This window comes from Triticum aestivum, chromosome 5D (genome assembly GCF_018294505.1).
Source record: "Triticum aestivum cultivar Chinese Spring chromosome 5D, IWGSC CS RefSeq v2.1, whole genome shotgun sequence".
Taxonomy (NCBI): domain Eukaryota; kingdom Viridiplantae; phylum Streptophyta; class Magnoliopsida; order Poales; family Poaceae; genus Triticum; species Triticum aestivum.
The window spans coordinates 418670189-418678017 of NC_057808.1; positions in this window are offsets into that span (position 1 = coordinate 418670189).

Sequence of the window (7829 nt, forward strand, 5' to 3'; positions counted from 1 at the left end):
TGTTTGTCTTCACAATAATCTTCCCATGATGGGAATATATGCACGTAGTCCCTAACAACATTGAAAGCATTGTCTTTTAAACTGGGAATAAATGGAATGGGGTTCCAATCTGCAGGAATTGGCCGTCTCTGCAGTTGGGATAGGTCTTCGGCCGGTGGACTTGCTGTACTTTTTGCTGGAGTGGGATTTTTCTATGGTACAGCTGGTGCTATGGCAAATGAAATCGGTATACCTTTTGCTGGAGTGCAGGTCCTGTGTGGTGGGGCTAGTGGTGTGGCCAGTGAAGTATGGGTACAGTCTGCTGGAGTCGGTCCTACGTTTTGTGTCACTGGTTGTACAGCCAATATAAGTGGGGTGCTGTCTGATTTCTCCGGCACCACCACGTTTTTCAAGGACTTTGCTGGTGCTCCTTCAGGTTCGGCAATCACCCTCTTCCTTTTTGATGTCTGATGCACAAGAACAGCATTTGAGTGGAAAAACATGGTATGATGACAGATGCAATATGTATTGATAATGGATGGGCATGGCATCTCGACATATATGATAAGTAAACTAAGCAGATGGCGGTGCAACAAAGTAGAAGAAATGCAAGACAACATATGGAAGATACCCGCAATCAACAAAACATTACCAAATTAGAACAGGCACCTTGATGGGTGAACAGGACAGGCTATCTGCCTTTGACTCCTCGAGGTTAGAATAGTCATTAGGATCATATTCTGAACAAGAATCAACAGGTGGGGAGCGTATGAGTTTCATTGCATCCAGAATGGCACTCAATGCCTTGGTGCCAATTTTGTAAGTCATTGCAGTGTTTAGCTTCAAGAGTGGACTGCTGCTAGTGCGACACAAAGCAGCTACACAGATCATAGTGTAGATATAACGGGGAAAACCGTAAGCATCAGAGTAAAATCAGCAAAGTGGAACTTGCTGGAATATATGTGCTAGTATTGCCGGTACGGCTAGAAATGCTTCGGATACCAGCTCTCTTCAAGTGAAGGTGCGGTACTGTTAATATCAGTGTTACTCTCAAAGGCGACACAGCTCCCCGCATTTCCTTGCTATTCTTATAGGATTCAAGTGGGCAGGTGACTACAAATCCTATTCCTATGTTTACAAGATCCTACGAATCAAAGAGGCTCAAAGTCTCCATCACAACCGACCGTATAGACCTCTACACTGCAAAAGTCCCTGCTCATCTTCAGTACAAGGAACATACTGTACCACTATCATACTCCCTCCGTTCCAAAATATAAATCTTGGTAGAGATTTCCACTATGGATCACATACAGATGTATACAGATACATTTTAGAGTGTAGATTCACTCATTTTGCTCCATATGTAGTCCATGGTGGAATCTATACAAAGACTTATATTTAGGAACGGAGAGAGTACATATTAAAGAAGAACGGAAGAGGAACATGGTAAAGAAGAGCAAGCAGATCTTGGATAATAAAATGTTGGTTGCGCAGTGCCCACACATGATGAACCAGAGCACATTAAGAATGCAACTCCCAGCTGTCTCTCGACCATTTCAGGAGGTTGGATGAAGATCCTACGTCTCCTAACCCATCTTCTTCCTCGTCTCTGATTCTTCCCATACAAAACACCGCACGGGCTGCCGGTCCGACCACCGGCCCCCGCCGCCTGTGTTCCTCCGCACCCCCACCCCCACCCCCGCCCCAACCCCCACCCGCGTCAAGTTTTCTTCGTTCGGCAAGGCCCCACAACCACCCGAGCCCCTTCGTTCGCATCGGCAAACTCCGGCGAGCTCTGAAAAATCGACTGACCCAATTTTGAAATTTAGTCTACTGTGATTTAACTAGTGTGGAATATAAAAGCGGAAAACCATAAGCATTGGGAGTATAGTGTTGAGCATGCCGTGGCGGATCTGAAGGTGCAAACCAGACAAAGGCAACTTCGCAACCAATACAAGAAATCAGAGTAAAGCAGTAGCGATCTATTTTCTTGCTGCGATAAACAAGTTGAGCAGATACGAAAGAGTACCGCCTCTGGTGCGGCGCCGTGTACGCATCTGCTGAGAATTTGACGGTGCTGCGGTAGCGATGGCTGTCGGCGGCGTGGAAGCAGATCTAGGAGGGTAGATGGGGGCGGCAGGGCGCGGTGGACGAGACGGTCGTAGGAGCGGCGCCGGCAAGGTCGACGACGGCGGGGATGAAGCGAGAGGACAGGATGCAAGGATCCTGGTCCGAAGCCGTGGATGAGAGAGGTCGATCTCTTGTAATGGACGGCGGCGTCGGGGTATCAGCTCCAGCATGGTGGAGGAGGACGGTGGTGGATGGGGTGGCGGACGGCGGCGGACGGAGGAGGGTGGGGTGGAGAGGGTGTTTTGGCGCCCACGGAGTACGAATGGGGAAAAGGGAGGTAGAGAGGAAGGGGGAACCATGTATTCAGGGCGCGCTTGTCTCAAATGCGAGGAAATTTACAAACTTAGCCCCCGTTTCAAATTTCTACTACATCACAGCAACATTAGTCGGTTGGGGATAGGACGGTAATCTCGCATACACCGAATATTTGCCGACGAGAGTTTGTTTTTGGCGCCCACCGTGTATGAATATGAATCGGGGAGGGAGTCGATTTTGGCCGAGGACACACTGTGTTTTGGCGCCCACCGTGTATGAATCCGGGTGAGAGGCGGTTACGTCACGTTTGGGTGAAATTACAAACCTACCCCTATCGAAACCTATAGAAATCTAGCAGATAGGCTTTGCGTGGCAGGGATAGGCAGTTGTGATTTCCATCTCGCAGATTTTGGTTTCGGGCGGTTACTGCGACTTTCCCCGCTTCGTTCAAATTTTGCAGAGTGCACGTTTACCGTGACAACTCATTTCGAATCCCGTTTGTATTCTATTTTTTTTCGGGCGGGATCCATTTTCAATTGGAATTACATTCTATATACATCATTTTTTTATATATACTTTCAAAAGCACAACAAAGAATTCTGCTCCTTTATATGTATAATATGATTTACAAATACAACGATCTCGAAATCTTAAGGTTGAATTTGAAAAAAATTAACCAAATTATGTTCTACTAAAATGTATGGATCAATAATATCTACATATTAAATAACATAGATGTGCGTGAATTCATATGAGTATGCATGTTTGATAGGTCAATTTAGGTTCGAGTATGGATTACATGTATCATCATCTCGAATTCAAATATTTGAATCCCTTTTTTGTTCACTCCTTTCACGCCCATCTCTCTCGCATGCATGCTCCTTCAGGTAGCTATCACTCTCTTTTCTCCAGCTCACCCGCACGCTCACTTCATGTTTCTCCTATCCTCGCAAACATGGTCTCTCGACGTCTCCCTTGAGAAGTGTCACACTCTCCCTATCATTATACATTACACCGTTTTCATTATCTCTCATGTCTCTACTGTTCTCTGGTATCACTCGGTACCTAAGCTTTCTTTTTCACCGCCACACACACAGTCTCCACTCGTCTTTCACTTTGTCTTTCTCTCTATGGGATTCTCTCACACACCCTATATGTCTCTACATATGACTCATACCACTAAAATTACTCTCTCTCTCTCTCCTGTAGACACAACATTTGTTGCGGTCTCCTTTTCGTCTCCATCCTAGACTTACATTATTCATTTGTTTACCAATCAGACAACCCCGACTACCGTCTCCTCTCTCTCTCTCTCACAGACACACACACACAACTCCTGCTTCCACTCCCCTTCCCGACTACCGTCTCTCTCACACACACACAAAACTCTCGCTTTCGCACCCTGGCTCGTATTTCTCTCACAAACATTTATCGACTAGCTAGCCTCTAGATAGGTTTATACACCCGCACACTCGTGCTTCCACCATCGCATACATGTCTCTCTCCCGCTCCTTGTATCTATGTAGATTTTTCTTCCCTTCTTGAGACACGCCCTCTCGATCGTGCACACACACACTATCGCCTCATTTTAAGCTGATACCTATCGCACACACACTCCTTGTGTCTTTGTCACACATGCACTCCGTCCTCCTCCACTCTCCCTCTCTCTCACACACACATGGGATTTTTGCAACAACTAGACAGATGCCCATGCGTTGCACGGAACATCAAGATGCATTTGTATGAGTAGTTTATCTTGTGGGGGAAAAGGATGAACGAGGGAAGGCCTTATTTGCAAATGTGGAGAGGGGTGTGGGTATCTTTTTGCAAAATTGCCATAGTTTCCTTCCTATCCGTCAGATATAGATCGGACGGCCTATTGCAGGATGGCAGGCACACGATCATCACCGACAATGCTTTTTATAAGAGTAGGATAAAAAATAGAGTTGGTGATGATGGTGGGCCTGCCATCCTGCAATGTAGGTCGTCCGATTTATATCTGACAGATAGGAAGGAAAATATGGCAATTTACCCGCACTCTTCACCACATTTGCAGATAAGGCCTTCCCTCGTTCATCCTTTCACTGGTAGAAAAAGAGGCTTCCATACGCCCCCATTAGTCCCCAAAACAATCGAACCGCGACAAAAGGGGTCTTTAGTCGCGGTTCGGGAGGAGACCCGCGACCAACTATCTGGGCCCAGCGCGCTCGGTCGACAGCTGGCGGACGGGAGGGGCTTTAGTCCCGGTTGGCCTGGCCAACCGGGACTAAAGGTCCTCGAAGGCCTTTAGTCGTGGTTGGCCAGGCCAACCGGGACTAAAGGCCCATCCAGCTGGCGGACGGGAGGGGCTTTAGTCCCGGTTGGCCTGGCCAACCGGGACTAAAGGTCCCCGAAGGCCTTTAGTTGCGGTTGGCCAGGCCAACCGGGACTAAAGGCCCATCCCTATATATAGGACTCAGCTCACTTCACTTCACTCAGCTCACTTCACAATTTTCAGAAGGGGGTGGTGGGTTTGCTTTTGGTTCCTCCTATGCACACAAGGTGTTCGATGAAATGCCCGAGAGCCTGAAACAAACATGATATGAAGTGTCCGAGCCACACTTGAGCTTTCTCATTTATTTTTCCTCTGCGATCGCGGTTAGCAACTTGAACCTTTCATGTGTCATTGATAAAATATGCATGTGTGTAGTTCATTGTTTAATTTGTATTATTTCTAGCTAGTTAGTTTAACAAATGCATGATGGTTAATTATATACTTTATATAATAATAATGCAGATGAATCGGCAATGGATGTACGGTCCCCGACTCTCCGGCGAGTTCACTACGGGTTTGAAAGATTTCCTCGTAGTGGCAAATGCGAACAAGCAGCAAGGTTTTATTATCTGTCCATGTGCTGTCTGTAAGAATCAGAAGGGTTACTCCTCCTCAAGAGACGTTCACATGCACCTGCTTCGGCACGGTTTCATGCGAAGCTATAATTGTTGGACCAAGCATGGAGAAAGAGGGGTTAGAATGGAAGAAGATGAAGAAGGGGATGATATCGATGACAACTATCATGATCATTTCGGTGATACTTTCATGAAGGATGATGCTGAAGGTGGGGAAGGGTTAGGTGAAGGTGAAGAAGAGGCACATGATGAGCCCGCTGATGATCTTGGTCGGACCATTGCTGATGCACGGAGACGCTGCGAAACTGACAAGGATAGGGAGAATTTGGATCGCATGTTAGAGGATCACAAAAAGTCGTTGTATCCAGGATGCGATAATAGTCTGAAAAAGCTGGGCTGCACACTGGATTTGCTAAAATGGAAGGCACAGGAAGGTGTAGGTGACTCATCATTTGAAAATTTGCTGAAAATGTTGAAGAATATGTTTCCGAAGAATAACGAGTTGCCCGCCAGTACGTACGAAGCAAAGAAGGTTGTCTGCCCTCTAGGTTTAGAGGTTCTGAAGATACATGCATGCATTAACGACTGCATCCTCTACCGCGGTGAATACGAGAATTTGAATGAATGCCCTGTATGCATTGCATTGCGTTATAAGATCAGAGGCGATGACCCTGGTGACGATGTTGAGGGCGAGAAACCCAGGAAGAGGGTTCCCGCCAAGGTGATGTGGTATGCTCCTATAATACCACGATTGAAACGTCTGTTCATGCACAAAAAGCATGCCAAGTCGTAGCGATGGTACAAATAGGACCGTAAGTCCGACGGGGAGTTGAGACACCCCGCTGATGGAACGCAATGGAGAAAGATCGACAAAGTGTTCAAAGATTTTGCAGCTGACGCAAGGAACATAAGATTTGGTCTAAGTACTGATGGCATGAATCCTTTTGGCGAGCAGAGCTCCAGCCATAGCACCTGGCCCGTGACTCTATGCATCTACAACCTTCCTCCTTGGTTGTGCATGAAGCGGAAGTTCATTATGATGCCAATTCTCATCCAAGGCCCTAAGCAACCCGGCAACGACATCGATGTGTACCTAAGGCCATTAGTTGAAGAACTTTTACAGTTGTGGGCCAGACCTGGTGTACGTGTCTGGGATGCGCACAAAGGAGAGGAATTTGACCTACGAGCGTTGCTTTTTGTAACCATCAACGATTGGTCTGCTCTCAGTAACCTTTCGGGACAGACAAATAAGGGATACAATGCATGCACGCACTGCTTACATGAGACTGAAAGTGTACGTTTGGTTAACTGTAAGAAGAACGTGTACCTGGGTCATCGTCGATTTCTTCCCCGAAATGATAACGTAAGAAAGAAAGGCAAGCATTTCAACGGCAAGGCAGATCACCGGCCGAAGCCTGCGGAATGTACTGGTGCTGAGATATTTGATATGGTCAAGGATTTGAAAGTCATCTTTGGAAAGGGTCCTGGCGGACAATTAGTTCCGCGGGGAGTTGACGGGCACGCACCCATGTGGAAGAAGAAATCTATATTTTGGGAGCTAGAATATTGGAAAGTCCTAGATGTCCGCTCTGCAATCGACGTGATGCATGTTACGAAGAATATTTGCGTGAACCTGCTAAGCTTCTTGGGCGTGTATGGGAAGACAAATGATACAAAGGAAGCACGGCAGGACCAGCAACTTTTGAAAGACCCAGATGACCGGCATCCGGAATGGTTTCAAGGTCGTGCCAGCTACGCTCTTACCAAAGAAGAGAAGATCATTTTTTTTTGAATGCCTGAGCAGTATGAAGGTCCCGTCTGGCTTCTCGTCGAATATAAAGGGAATAATAAACATGGCAGAGAAAAAGTTCCAAAACCTGAAGTCTCACGACTGCCACGTGATTATGACGCAATTGCTTCCGATTGCTTTGAGGGGGCTCCTACCGGAAAATGTTCGAGTAGCCATTGTGAAGCTATGTGCATTCCTCAATGCAATCTCTCAAAAGGTAATCAATCCAGAAGATCTACCACGGTTACAGAACGATGTGGTCCAATGCCTTGTCAGTTTCGAGTTGGTGTTCCCACCATCCTTCTTCGATATTACGACGCACCTCCTGCTCCACCTAGTCGAAGAGATTTCCATTCTCGGTCCTGTATTTCTACACAATATGTTCCCCTTTGAGAGGTTCATGGGAGTATTAAAGAAATATGTTCGTAACCGTGCTAGGCCAGAAGGAAGCATCGTCAAGGGCTATGGAAATGAGGAGGTAATTGAGTTCTGTATTGACTATGTTCCTGACCTTAAGCCGATTGGTATTCCTCAATCGCGGCACGAGGGGAGACTAAGTGGAAAAGGCAAGATCGGAAGGGAATCCACGATATGTATGGACGGTCATTCTATGACTGAAGCACACCACACAGTTCTGCAAAATTCCAGCTTGGTGGCTCCGTACTTCGAGCAACACAAGAATATTTTACGCTCGGACAACCCGGGGAAGCCTGAATCCTGGATTAGAAAGGCCCACATGGAGACTTTCGGCAGTTGGTTGCGAAAACATTTAATGAATGACAATGAT